The sequence below is a fragment of the Balaenoptera physalus genome (genome assembly GCF_965194825.1).
Source record: "Balaenoptera physalus genome assembly, chromosome: 13".
NCBI lineage: Eukaryota > Metazoa > Chordata > Mammalia > Artiodactyla > Balaenopteridae > Balaenoptera > Balaenoptera physalus.
The window spans coordinates 9,283,172-9,295,781 of record NC_138892.1 but is presented as its reverse complement, the minus strand read 5'-3'; the positions used below and the strand labels follow the sequence as shown (position 1 = coordinate 9,295,781).

The window sequence follows — 12,610 nt, the reverse complement described above, 5'->3', positions numbered from 1 at the left end:
AGAGGCTGATTTCCCTTGGTTCCTCCCATCGTTCTCCCCTCCGGCTCCATTGTGTCTCTGGTCTCTCCCTTCACCTCTCTCTTCCTGTGTCCTTTATCTCATACTCTCCCATCTCTCTCGTTTGCTGTCTCTCCCTCACTGTGCCTGTCTCACCCCCATCCCACTGTCTGCCTTCCCAGGCTGGGAGGAGCCCTGGGGGCTCTGCTGGGGGAGATGTCAGGCACCACTGTCCACCTGGGGAAGGACCAGAAACCAGGGCCCTCCCTCCCTAAGTTTCTAAGTCCTGTCCCTCTGCCTCCAAAACATCCCTCAAGTCTGTCCCCATCCCTCCTGTCAGCAATACAGCCCAGGCTAGTTAGGCCTCCGGGCTCTAATCCTGCCTTCTGCGATGGGCTCTCACATGGCACCCAGGTCAGGGCTTCCACAACAAACCTGACCTTGCCACTCCCCACTTACACCCCATTGGCCCGGCATTCAAAGCAGGGTTGTTCCCACAACAAGCTCTGCTCCTTCACACCCCCAGGCCTTTGCTCCTCCTGACCCCTGCCTGAGATGACCTTCCTGCAATGTTCTGCCAGGAAAGCCCTCGCCCACCCACCGCTCACTGCCCCCCACCAAGCCTTCAGAGGGTTGTTCTGCATGTGAGGTCTCCTTTGACCCTCCGCCACCAGAAAAGACGGTTTCCTCGTGGGCCCCCTTCTCCACTGCGCTTAACACCTGTGATCTGAACATGGCCATCCCCCTGCTGGGCTGGGTTTCATTCATCTCTGTACATCCAATACCTGGCACATAGTAGGTGGTTCATAGATGTCACTGAGTGACCACCTGGAGTGACTGTCCTCATGCCACATCACCTCAATTCCCTTATCAGTAACATAGACCTGGAAATGACTGTTTGAGTGCTGGCATTCAAAGAATGCACTGAGCAAATGTTGAGCACCTACTGCATGCCGGGTTATGTGTGCCGGATGTTGTGAGGCACAGAGGGGGTGATTTGCCAATGGTCAAGCGCTAGTCGGATGTTAGGGGGTTTCTGGTGTTCTGTCTGGGCTGGGGGTCTGGGCAGGGCTGCCGTTCCCTTCTCTGACGTTCACCCTGGAATAAAGCTGCTGCCCCTCCTTGACCCCACCCCCACCCACTGCAGACTTCTGGGGCATCCAGCAGCTGTGTCCACTGCACCCAGACTAGGTTCTTCAAGCCCCATCTGCGAAGCTTCTAGGGCAACAAAGGCTTCTTTTGGCTGTGAGTCAGGGGTCTCCCACCTGCCAGGAAACTGGGGGTCCTGAGCTCTGTCCCCTCTTCCTCTGCCCATCTCCAGCCTCCTTCCTGGGCAGGTGGATCTCTATCCTCCCTCTTCTTCTCTCTCTCTCTCTCTCACACACACACACTCACTCACTCACTCTGGCATAGAACCCTGTTTCTGCCGCTCATTAGCTATGTGACCCTGGGCAATTGACTTAATTTCTCTGGGTCTTGGTTCTCTCATCTGTAAAATGAGCTTCGTGATTCCTCTCACCAGGGTTAAGTGGGCTGATGGAGGAGATGCGCACCTGTCCGGTGGAGGGGGCTGCCTCTCCTCAGCTGGGTAAGATGCTGGGCCACCACCCTTCCAGCCTGGGCGGGATTCCTGTGGCTGCAGCGACTCTGAAGGGATGCCAGCGTCCTCCTGGGCCCCTCTGGCTCTGACCTTTGCTTCCGTCAGCTTAGTCCAGTTGGGGGATGGGTTGGCTGACCTGCTGAGGGCTGGCCTCATGCACATCAGCTCCCAGGGGGTTTCATCCCTTTCTTGACATTCCCACACTCTCACAAGGACTGTGTGCATCTAGCAACTTCCTGGGGGCTTGTGGGGAGAGGGGACTGGCACATCGGAGTCCTGCTCTCCGGGGGCTCCTCCCCAGCGGCTCTCCTTCCCTGTGACCCCACCCCCTCATCTTCTCTCCTCTCCCTTCACTCTCTGCTCTTTCCCTTCTGAAACTTCTGGTTCTTCTCTCCCCTGACCAATCCAGCCACGACCCTCCAGACTGGGCTCTGGGTCCGTCTTGGCCTCTCTGAACCCATCAAGCACCTGCCTCTGCGGGGGGCCCAGCTTTGGCCCACCTTCCCTCTGAGTCTGACTCCAAATCTCCGCCCTGTTTCATCCACAGTCAGCATTTCTGTTACCTTTCTATCTTGTCACGTCCTTCAGCCCTGGCACAGGCCCGGTACCCAGTAGAGGCTTAATAAAAGCTCTTGGAATGTTGAAGTTCGTTTTCTGCCATTGGTTTTCTTCTATTCCCTAGCTCTGATCATGGTGGGCGGCTCCCAGGGCCTGGTTCTTAGGCATCCAGGGTACCGGGCTGAGAGCAGTCCCTCTCCATGCCCCGGGGGAATGTGCTCGAAGCAGCACGGGGTGGCCCATGTGAGGGTATCTCAGGCCATCCCCTCCCTGCTCTAGTAGGTGGGGTTATTCTGCCTGTTGGGAATCCTGGAAACCTTGACTCTTAGAGTTTTTGAACCTCTTTTTTTTTTTAATTTAATTAATTAATTAATTAATTAATTAATTTATTTATTTATTTTTGGCTGTGTTGGGTCTTCGTTGCTGCGCACGGGCTTTCTCTAGCTGCGGCGAGCGGGGGCTACTCTCTGTTGCGGTGCGCAGGCTTCTCATCGCGGTGGCTTCTCTTGTTGCGGAGCACAGGCTCTAGGCGTGTGGGCTTCAGTAGTTGTGGCACGTGGGCTCAGTAGTTGTGGCACACGGGCTTAGTTGCTCCGCGGCATGTGGGAATCTTCCTGGACCAGGGCTCGAACCCGTGTCTCCTGCATGGGCAGGCGGATTCTTAACCACTGCACCACCAGGGAAGCCTCAGAGTTTTTGAATCTTAGAATCCAGAATCCTCGTTAAGAGCACGGACTCTGGAGCCTGGTCCCCTGAATTCAAATACCAGCTCTGCCATTTATTAGCTGTGTGACCTTGAGCAAGTTACCTAACTTCTCTCTGCCACTGGCTCCTCATCTGTAAAATAGTAGTGACAATTTACAGGACTGCGGAAAGGATTAAACACGTTAATAATATTTGTCAAGGGCTTAGACCAGGGTCTGGCACAGAAAAATGCTTTGTAAGTGTTTGAGAAATAAATCATTGTGGATTCTGAGGATATTGGAATCTTTGTCTCTGTACTCTTTGGATCTTTAGGCCTGGAAGGGACCTATCTCATGTCCTAGGGCAGGAATCCTGCCCCAGCTTCCTTTAGTCCCAGCTTGTTTATCCCCATTGACAGGTGTTCCCTACCCTTCCAGCCACTACAATTGCTAGAAAATTCTCCTCGGGGTCGGGCAGAGAAGCCCAGCAGCTGCTGGAATAGGGAATGAGGGCCCAACAAGGATTGGGCCTTGTCCCTGGGGGAGGGGATAGGGAGCCTGGCCCAGCTGTCAGGTGGGTGCACTAGGGGACTCCGGGCTGGGGCCCATCACACCTACCTCCTGGCAGGGCCCTGGCAGCCTCCCGCTCCCAGGGCACGGCGGGGCCTAATGAGTGTGCGCGACTGCTGCAGCCTTCTGCAAATACCAGGCCCAATATAAATAGCAATAATGAATAAATGAAGCTCCTGCAGCCAGCGAGGGCCTCCAGGAGAGACCGCCACGGCCTTGCTTCTTGCGGAGACCTGGAATTGCACTTCCATTCACCAGCAGGTTTGAGGGTCGCCCCTCATCAACACTCCTTCCGTGACCTTTAGTCTATGTGTGCCCCCCATGTCCACAGAGCCCATCCCAATGCTGAGCGGTGGGGTGGGCAGAAGAGTGAAGGAGTGGACAATGAAGGTTTTAGTTGAAGCATAAAGCATTTAGGTTGGACATAAAGCAGGACTTCCTGCCAGTGTGGATGCTTGAAGGAGGCTGGGAGGGGTTGTTAGTCCTGTCCGGACAGGGAAGGGACTTGGATCATGGAGGGGGGCGCAAATTTCTCCTTAAATCTGAAACAGAACTTGAATGATCAGAGATGCACAGAGAACAAAGCAGCTGCCCCAGGAGGCGGTGAGATTTATGTCACTCCAGGTATGCAACTGGGGTGGGGGCAGCTGAGCAGTCACTTTGGGAGACTGTGACTGAAGAGCCCCAGTCCTGAGAACTCACCATCTGGTGTTTCTCAGGGTCCCATCCAGCCTTTGAACTTTATGTAAGTGTTGCCAGAGGAGAATGGAGAGGAAGCGAGCAATAGTTGGCATCTTCTCCCTGCCTTGCTGCCTGATCTCTTTCACTCTCCTAGGCCTGGGGCTGTCCAGCTGGGCATTCAGCCGGTCAGGTCAGGGCATGGAGTGCCTGCTCTCGCCACCTCATTCCCACCTCCATGTCTTTGCACATGTCCTTTCTCCCTTCTCGATGCCATTTCTCCACCCACCCCCTCTCCTCTTATCTCAATCCTGCACAAGCCTTCGAGGCCCGGTGCAAGCCTCTGGCCTTTGATGAGGTCTTCCCCGAGACTCCTGATCTGAAGCCCACTCTGTTCTGAAATAAATCCATCCCACCAGTGGACACCTTCTGGCCTGCTCAGTTCATGCCTGTGAGACACCGCCTAGCCTGGTGTGTGCTTATAAGACCTTGCACTGTGGTCTGGTGACAAAGGTTTGTCTTGTTTCCCTGGACAGACGAAAAGGTAAGAAGCGATGAATATTTGTTGAGCATCTACTATGCGCCAGGCACGGTGCTAAAACCTTTTTAGACTCCTCTCATTCTGCAAAGTGTGAACTTTTACCCCCATTTCACAGATGAGGAACCTGAGGCTCAGAGACCTTAAGGGGCTTGCCCAAGGCCCTCAGTCAGGAAGGGGCCAAGCTGGGATCAAGCCTGAAGGCACCTTCCCCCAACATTCTGTCCATCTGCCAGACCAAGCGGTACCAGGGCAGGCTTCAGTATCCCCCCACCACAGCCCCCAGCTCAGCAGGATGCCCCCACCCACCAACCTCCAAGAAGATGAAGTGGGGGTGGGAGAGCTGAGCTGAGGTTCCTGACCCCTCAGGTTCCTGTGGCTTGGGCTGCCCAGGGGAATTGGCAAGGCTGGGGCATTTGCAGCTGGAGAGAGGCATCTGTTCCACTTGGGAGCCCTCTTGGAAGCCTTCCTGGAGGAGGTGGCTTTTCAGCCAAGCCTTGAAGGGTGGGAAGAAGCTGGATGTGGATGAGAAGAGGGGAGGCTGCCTGGGCTGTGGAGTGACCTTTGGAGTTGAGTTCTAGCCAGGCTCCACCTTGTAAAAGCTGGTGGTCTTAGATGGGCAGGCCCTCACTGGGGCAGTGAAGGACCCTCTCCCCACCCTTCTCACCGCATCTCGGTGAGAATCCGGACTGTAATGTGGGCAAACCAGGCACCTGGGACTTGGGAATGGTCGGTAATAGGGTCCCTCCCTTTTTATGCATGACGCAGCCCCCATGTTGAGGGGCTAGGACCCTCCCCCAGGCACGACCCTGAATTTTAAGGAGGTGGCCTCAAGGCTGGGGGCTACCTGTCCGCTTGGGAGAAGTGGGGGCTCACCAGCCGTCGCCGTCAGTCTGTCTGTCGCCTCCACGCCTCCCCCCTCCAGCGTCCCGCGCCTGCAGCTTTCCCCGAAGACATTTGGTGTCAGTATAAGGACGGCTTTGCCTCGCACGCGACGCGGCTCGGTCTCGCCGCTGCCGCACGTCCCCGCACCGCCGGGCGCTCGGGCTCCTCCGCAGCCCCCGCCGCGCGCAGACCCCGCGCCTCGAGCCCGGGGCCGGAGGCGGGAGCCCAGCCGAGCCGGGCGAGGGACGGGGCCCCGACACCGCGCCCCCGCCCTGGGCCGCCGCCCGCGCGGCTCCCCTCCGGGCACTTGCCCGCCGCTCGGTCCCCGCAGCGCCCCCGCCCCCGGCCCCGGCCCCGGAGCGCCGCGCTCCCGCCCGCCCGCCCGCCGCCTGCCGCGCCCTCCAACTCCGGCTCGGTCCGCGGCTCGTCCGCGCTGCCGGCTTCTCGCCGCTCGCCTGAGCCGCGCGACACTCCCGCCAGCCCGCCGCCTCCTCCAGCCATGGCCCGGGCCCCGGGGCCCGCAGCCCACTGCCCGCCGCCCCTCGCGCCCTGGGGGCTCAGCTGATCCTGAATTGGCGGGGGGCAGCTGGCGGGGCTGCGGGTCCCCCTCGATTTCTGGCTTCGGGGCGCCGCGTCGCCCCTGCGGCTCTAACGTGGACGACCCCCGCTGCCCGGCCAAGTCCATGCCAAGGTAGGTGGGTTGGGGGCGGGGATGGGGGGAAGGGGAAGCAAGGGAGGGCTCCGCTCCATGCCAGTTTCTTGGCGCGTCGGGTTCTTTCTTTATTGAGGCGTTTATTTATTTATTTCTGGGGACCGGTTCCCCACCCGCGCGTGCCCATCAGGCCGGCCCCCCACCCCGTGCCTTCGGGGTAGGTGCCTTGGGAGGAAGGACGGGAAACTTTGACCGGTCCCTTTTCCAAGGCCACGAAAGTTCTCTCGGTGCCAATGCTGAAGCCGGCTGAGCCAGCGCTGCAGAAATTTATTCAACAAGTCAGGCTGCCAGCCGGGGGCTGTCAATTCCGCTGCCCCTAAGCTGCTGCGGCTCTGCGGCCAGCGGGACCATAGCTGGTGCCAGTGTCCACGGGGCTGAGCTGGGAGTGCTGGTGGAGGGAGAGCCGCAGCAGGGGATGCAATGGGGGAAATCCCAGGCAGCCTTAACTTTCCTCGAGGCCCGGGTGGGGGGGAGAGCCGGCCCCCTCTCTGGTCAGCACCCAGGGGGTGCCCAATTCCTCGCTGTAGGAAGCCAGGAGGGAACTGGGACTCTAGGGGGTAAAAGGAATCCTCAGCAGGTCGGGGCTGGTTATATAATGAGTGTTCATGATGATCGGGTTTTAATTGTCTGCTGAGTGGTGTGTGTGTGGGATGTGGGGGGCAAGAGGCCTTGGCAGGGAGTGGGAGGGCCTCTGGGGGAGGTCATGATGCCTGGGGGAGGGGGCTCTTGGATGGGCCCAGGCGGAGGCGTCAGTCAGCTGCTCTGCTTGTGTCTTTCTTTCCCTTTAGGGTCCTGGGGGCTCCTGAGCCATGGATGAGACTGGCATTCGGAGAGAACCCCGAGCCGTGTTCAGGCCTTAGGAGTCTATGTTCTGGGCCCAGGTGTATGCATGTGTGCGCGTGTCCCTATTTGCGTGTGTGTGTATGAAAGAGAGAGAGAGAGAGAGAGGAAGCTTGCTTGTGTCTGCCGTGCAGTGTGATGGGGTCTGACACGCCATGTGAGCAGCGTCCTAGGGGCTGGGGTGCTCAGGTTGGCCTGACCAGGGAGCCAGTCTGTCCTTCTGTCTCTTGCCGCCTGGGGGATTTACCCAGCAGATACTGGCACTGCCTAGGGCTAGAGTGCTGTGCAGATGGAGCTGTGGGTCCGTGGGCTAGGCCCCGCGGGAGAGGGTCTCGCTGAGGAGTTTGGGCCTGCTTCCCCACCGTCTCAATCCTCAGGCCCTGCCCATGCTGTGAGGCCACCTCTCGGATCAGTGTCTCCCCTCAGCCCCAAGGACTGGCTTTGGAAACTCTTGTCCACGCTTGAGGACAAACTTTCTGTTCAGGCTCCAGGACCCCGGCCTGGGATGGGGACTGGACGGGGGAGTCTAGAGACCTCCCTGTCCCCTTCCCACCTCCACCATCCGTGCTGAGACCAGAGGGAGAGGATCCAGTAGGTGTCAGGGCAGGTGGCACTGAGTGGGACTGATTCTGGGGCTGCAGTCCGGTGGGGAGGAAGAGGAAAAGGGAAGAGCACATCCTGAGGTGGTGCCGAGCTGGCTGGCACCAAACTCGCTCCCGCCCTCCCCAACACACACCCCCCGGGGGCCTGGGTACCACACCAGGACCTCTGAGCTCCGTGCCTGGCTCCTCAGAGCTGCCCAGGCCTGCCTCTGGAGCACTGTGGAGGGCAGCTTGGGGGAGGGGCTACCGGCCTGGCTGCAGGTCCCTCCCGGTTCCTCTGACCAAGGTTCTCTGCCCCCTTCCCCCCCACCCCCGTTCCAGGTGCTTCTGAGAGGGCATCTTCTAGGCCCACCAGGGGGCACCAAGCAGCAGTTCCACATCCCTGTGCCCTGACTCCCCTTGACCTTGGGTGGGGAGGTGGCTGCCAGAACCCCTCCTCTCCCAGTCGCTGTCGCTGGCTCCAGACAGCCTGACCCTCGGGAGCCCGCAGCCAAGCTGGGAGCAGCTTCAAGGACTGGCCTGGCTGCAGCCTCCCTGTGGTCCTGGACCCAGACCCACAGCCTGAGCCCGTGGGGGTCGCCTCCGACGCTCCTGCCCTTGTCCCCCTCCACTACCATCTCTGCCACCCTCACCCTGTGCCCCGAGTGGGGCTCCCCAGGAAAGTCTGCTCCTGGGCACTGCTCTGTCCCACCCCCAGCAGCTTCTGAACATGGTCCAAGGTAATAACAGGCTCTGTGGGGCTCCTTGAGTCGCGTCTGTCTCCCCCTCGGCTGCCTTGTTCTCTGGGTGCCCAGCCCCCAGCTCAGGGTGCTCAAAAACCATGTCTGGAAGGAGAGGCTGCTGGGCTGGCGGGGGGCTGCCGGGGGAGCAGCGCCCTCCTCCCCTCTCCCCCATCCTCTCTCCCCCTCTTCTGGCTCCCCTCTTCTCTTCTATCCTCCCTTCCCCTTGCTCCTGTCCGACCCCTCCTCTCCCTCTTGTTCTTTGCTGCAGAATGTTTTCTTCCCGCACGTCCCCAGGATGTGCTCTTGCCTTGTGCCTTCAATCCTTATGCCCCCAGGAGTGCTACGGCTGGGTTGGGGGCTCAGAGACAGTCCAGGGAGCTGGGAGCATGGTCTGTGGGCCCATGCTCCATGATCCGTGGTCTGTGGATCTCTGAATGTGTGTGTGTAGGTCTGTGAGTCTTTAGGTCCGTGGGTCTGTGGATCTATAGATCTGTGGGTATATGTGTCTGTGAACCTGTGGATGTGTGGATTCAAGGGTCCGTGGGCGTAGGTTCGTGGGTCTGTGGCTCCTGATATCCAGAAAGATGTGGGCTGAGTCTCTCCCCCTCATGGCTGCCAGTCTAAGGAGGGAAGAAAACAAACCTGATTTCCTGATTCCCTTCTCTCTCTTTCTCTTTTGTATTTGTTAAGCACCTACTATGTGCCAAGCTCTGTTCTGGTCACTGGGGGACATAGCAGTGAACAGGAGGGAACAGACAAAGTCTTGGAGCTTCTGTGCCCCTGGGAGGGGGCCTGGGGCATCCCCTGTGCCAGGTGCCATGTGGGCACATGGCCATAGGGCCTGATTTCTTCTTGTGCTCTCAGAAAGGAGAACCAGGGCTGTGGTTGGTGCATGTGGGGAGGGGTGCTTTGGAAGCACAGGTGTTTGGATACCCTTGGAGCAAGTGCTGGGAGCTTCTGGGGCTCCTTGTGCAGGAGAGGATGAGAGGGAAGTGGTTTCTCCAGGGTGGAAACCACAGTCTTTTGGGACCAAGGTCAGCACAGGCCTGGCCCTGCCTTGCAGACTTTCTCCTTTCATCTTGGAGGCCCTCCCTCTACCAAATCCCCCTTTCCTGCACTCTGGCCTGGGCAATCTCGCGGATGAGGCTATTTGAGAAGAGCATCAGGGTTTTCCCTCTCCTAACCCAAGACCACTGGCCCTGATGAGCAGTCAGGGCTGTGTTTCCCTCATCGTTGGTCCAGGGACTTAGGCCTCCACCCTGCATCACTCAGCTCTTGTCGTGGCCGGGAGACACATGAGCCAGTCCATGGTCACAGGCCTGGCCCCGCGGGGCAAGGCACTTAGCATCAGGGGAGCATCGGCTTCTCGTAAAATTGGGATAATAACTTGCACCTTAAGGGATTTTTGTGAGGCTTAGAAATGTCTCTACAGTGCCTAGCATGGGGCCTGGTACAGGGAAGCCGTTTTTCTTTCATTAAGGTGCTTTCCGAATCTCTTTTCCCATTTGCTGTCCCTTTTGTGAGGTAGAGAAAGAATCCTGTTCTGCATTTTACACAAGAGGAAATGAAGCTTGCTGAGACTCTATGATGCAGAGAGGGTGGAGCTGGGACTTGAACCTGGGCCCTGGGGCTCCTGACCCAGTGCTCTTCCTGCTAGAATACTCTCCCTCCATCAGGGGCCATGTTCACCCTGATTTGTTCGCTGAAGTAAGACCCAAAGCTCTAATTACTGCAGAGTGAGTGAAAAATGATCAGCAGAGTCACCTGCTGGGAAATGTTCAAACACACTGATCAAGATTCAAACACAGCCTCACTTGCTGGTACTTGTCATGAGGCTGAGGGCCAGCAAACAAACGATGATGCCTAGTGACAGACAGATGGACGGGTACTGGGGGAGGGGGAGGGGGCTGCAGCCTTCTGTATACAGCCAGGCCTGGACAACCCTTTAACAGGGAACCTGGATTTGGACCTCCCAGATCCAAATCCCAGCTCTTTGACTAAGTAGCTCTTGACCTTGACAAAATCCCTTAATCTCTCTGTGCCTCAGTTTCTTCACCTATAAATTAGAGAGGGCAAAAGTGCTTACTTCACTGGGTTGTAATGAGGTGCCTGGCACATAGTAAGTGCTCAACAAATAATGTTGGCTATGAGTCTTGTTAGCCATCATGGGAGGGGTTGCTGATGCAACTCATTTAACACTGCAAAGCTGGGAGGGCGAGTTGTTGATTTTGGTGACAGAACCACGGTGGCTGCAATATGTGGGCAGGCTTAGCTGGCCAGACCAGAGCAAGTTTTGTGTCAGGTTCTGCACTTAGAGGGCAGATTTCAGCCATTCCTCTTTAGGCTAGAGGAACCTTGACTTGGCTGCAGCTCCTCTGAAGAAGATCAGAGGGGACCAGTGGACCACATGCCCCATAGTTGCTTCAGTCTGACTGGGTTGCCAGCTGGGCTCTGGGGCTCCCAGACTGCATCAAGAGAGATCCATCTCTGTCCCTGCAGAATCAGGCAGGTGACCTGTCTGCTCTACTCTGGGTGACTTGGTGCAAACCTGGTCCAGTCCTTGCAGAGGAAAGAAGGCAAACTTGACCATGACTGGGTCCCAAGGAACAGATGATCTGGAAATTGCCACCCAAGGAATGGATGAGGGAGCTGGTGACAAGAGGCCTGGGGCAGATGAGGCTTGGGGGTGTTCGGGCTGTCGTCACGCATCTGCAGGGCTGTCATGCGGAAGAGGGAACAGACAGAGGGTTCCAGGGGCTCTGAGACACCGGCTGGAAGGCTCTGGGAGGCAGATTTCCCCATAGACTTGGGAAGACTTGGAGGGTCTTTGCCCACACTGGGGGTCTTGGCTGGACCAGCATCTATATCTGCACTGCCTGGTGACTTAGGTGGGAGGGGAAGGGCTGGTTCCAGGGCACCTTTCCTTGTCCCAAAGGGGTGCCTGTGATGGTTCAGCACTTGGGCTCAGGGGTTGCAGACCTGGACTGGGGCCTTGACTCTGCCCTATACTAGTTTCATGGTCTCGGGCACTGCCGGACTTCCCTGGTCCCCGGTCTCCTTCTCCATGAAGTAGGAATAAGCATGGTCTGTACGTCATGGGACTGTGTTGGGAATCGACATAATGCATACAAAGCCCTCTGCCCATTGCCTGGTACAGGGTCAGACTCAGTCAGAGCCTCTGTGTTGCTGTGATGATGGTGGCGGTGGTGGTGACGGTGGAGATGATGGTGATGGCGGTGATGGCAGTTCTGGTGGTGGTGACGGTGGTGAGAGCAAAGAGAGCGCTGGGCTGGCAGCCCCTGGGGATGGCACAGCTGGCCCCATATGCGCTTGGACAGCCACCTTCATGGGTCCTAGAGAGCCTTTCCATCGAGATTACGTTGCCTCTTCACAGGGGCCTGCAGAGGGAGGCAGGAGAGGAAGGCTGAGCTTAACGGAGAGGAAGGCTGAGGCTCCAGGAGGCCAGTGGTGTCAGGAGTGGGGGGGAGGGTGTTCTAGACACAGTGGGGTCCTGCTCCTGCCCCTGCTCGTGGAGGCCAGTCGAGTTACAACACCACTGCCTGCGGGGCCCCCCGGAGAGCATCTAGGGGGAGGAGCCTCTGGCTGTGGAAGCAGCTCAGACTCTGGGGCCAGATGGACCTGAGTTGGAATCCACCAATGCTGCCACCTAAGGCAAGTCCTCTGCTCTCTCCGAGGCTCCATCTGCAGACAGGTTGGAGCCCAGGGGGCCCCAGCGGCCAAATGCCCAAGAGCCTTCCGCTGTGGGCACATGGGCAGCTGGGGAACAGGAGCTGCGCTACAGGCATGGAGCAGAGGGAATTGGGAATGGGGAGCAGGCCAGAAGGCTGTCGCCTGGGCAGCTGCGGGGGAGCAGGTCAGAGGGAGATGGTCCGGGTGGTCCCTGGGGAGCAGGTCAGAGGTGGAGGCTGGGTGGACCCTAGGGAGTGGGTTGGTGGCTTTGGCAGTCATGGTCTCTAGGAGCCCCGCAGCATGTGGGGAGAGGTGTGAGGGCAAAGGACAGCACAGTGTGACAGCTTTAAACAGGGCCAAGCGAGGCAAAGGGCAAGTTAGTACAACGTGGACGGAGCTGAGAGGGAGGAGAGGAGGCGGCTCTGTGTGGTCCCAGAGGCCACGGCAGCCCTTCCCACCTCTGCGGTTGCAGGCAGGACTTCGGCAGAGCTGGGTGGGGTGGCACTGGGGCCAAGGCGAGGCCAGGCTCTCCTGC

The 12,610-nt window shown here is 58.4% G+C and overlaps 1 protein-coding gene across 1 annotated transcript in view; it reads left to right on the top strand.

Annotated features, from left to right (window-relative positions):
• The first annotated feature begins 5,891 nt into the window (after nt 1-5,891).
• The window catches only part of CACNA1I (calcium voltage-gated channel subunit alpha1 I), a 118,402-nt gene continuing 111,683 nt past the window's right edge, over nt 5,892-12,610 (top strand). The window contains exon 1 of the mRNA XM_082420567.1: nt 5,892-6,200. The gene's annotated coding sequence lies outside the window, so the exon portion shown is untranslated. The remainder of the gene's footprint in view (nt 6,201-12,610) is intronic.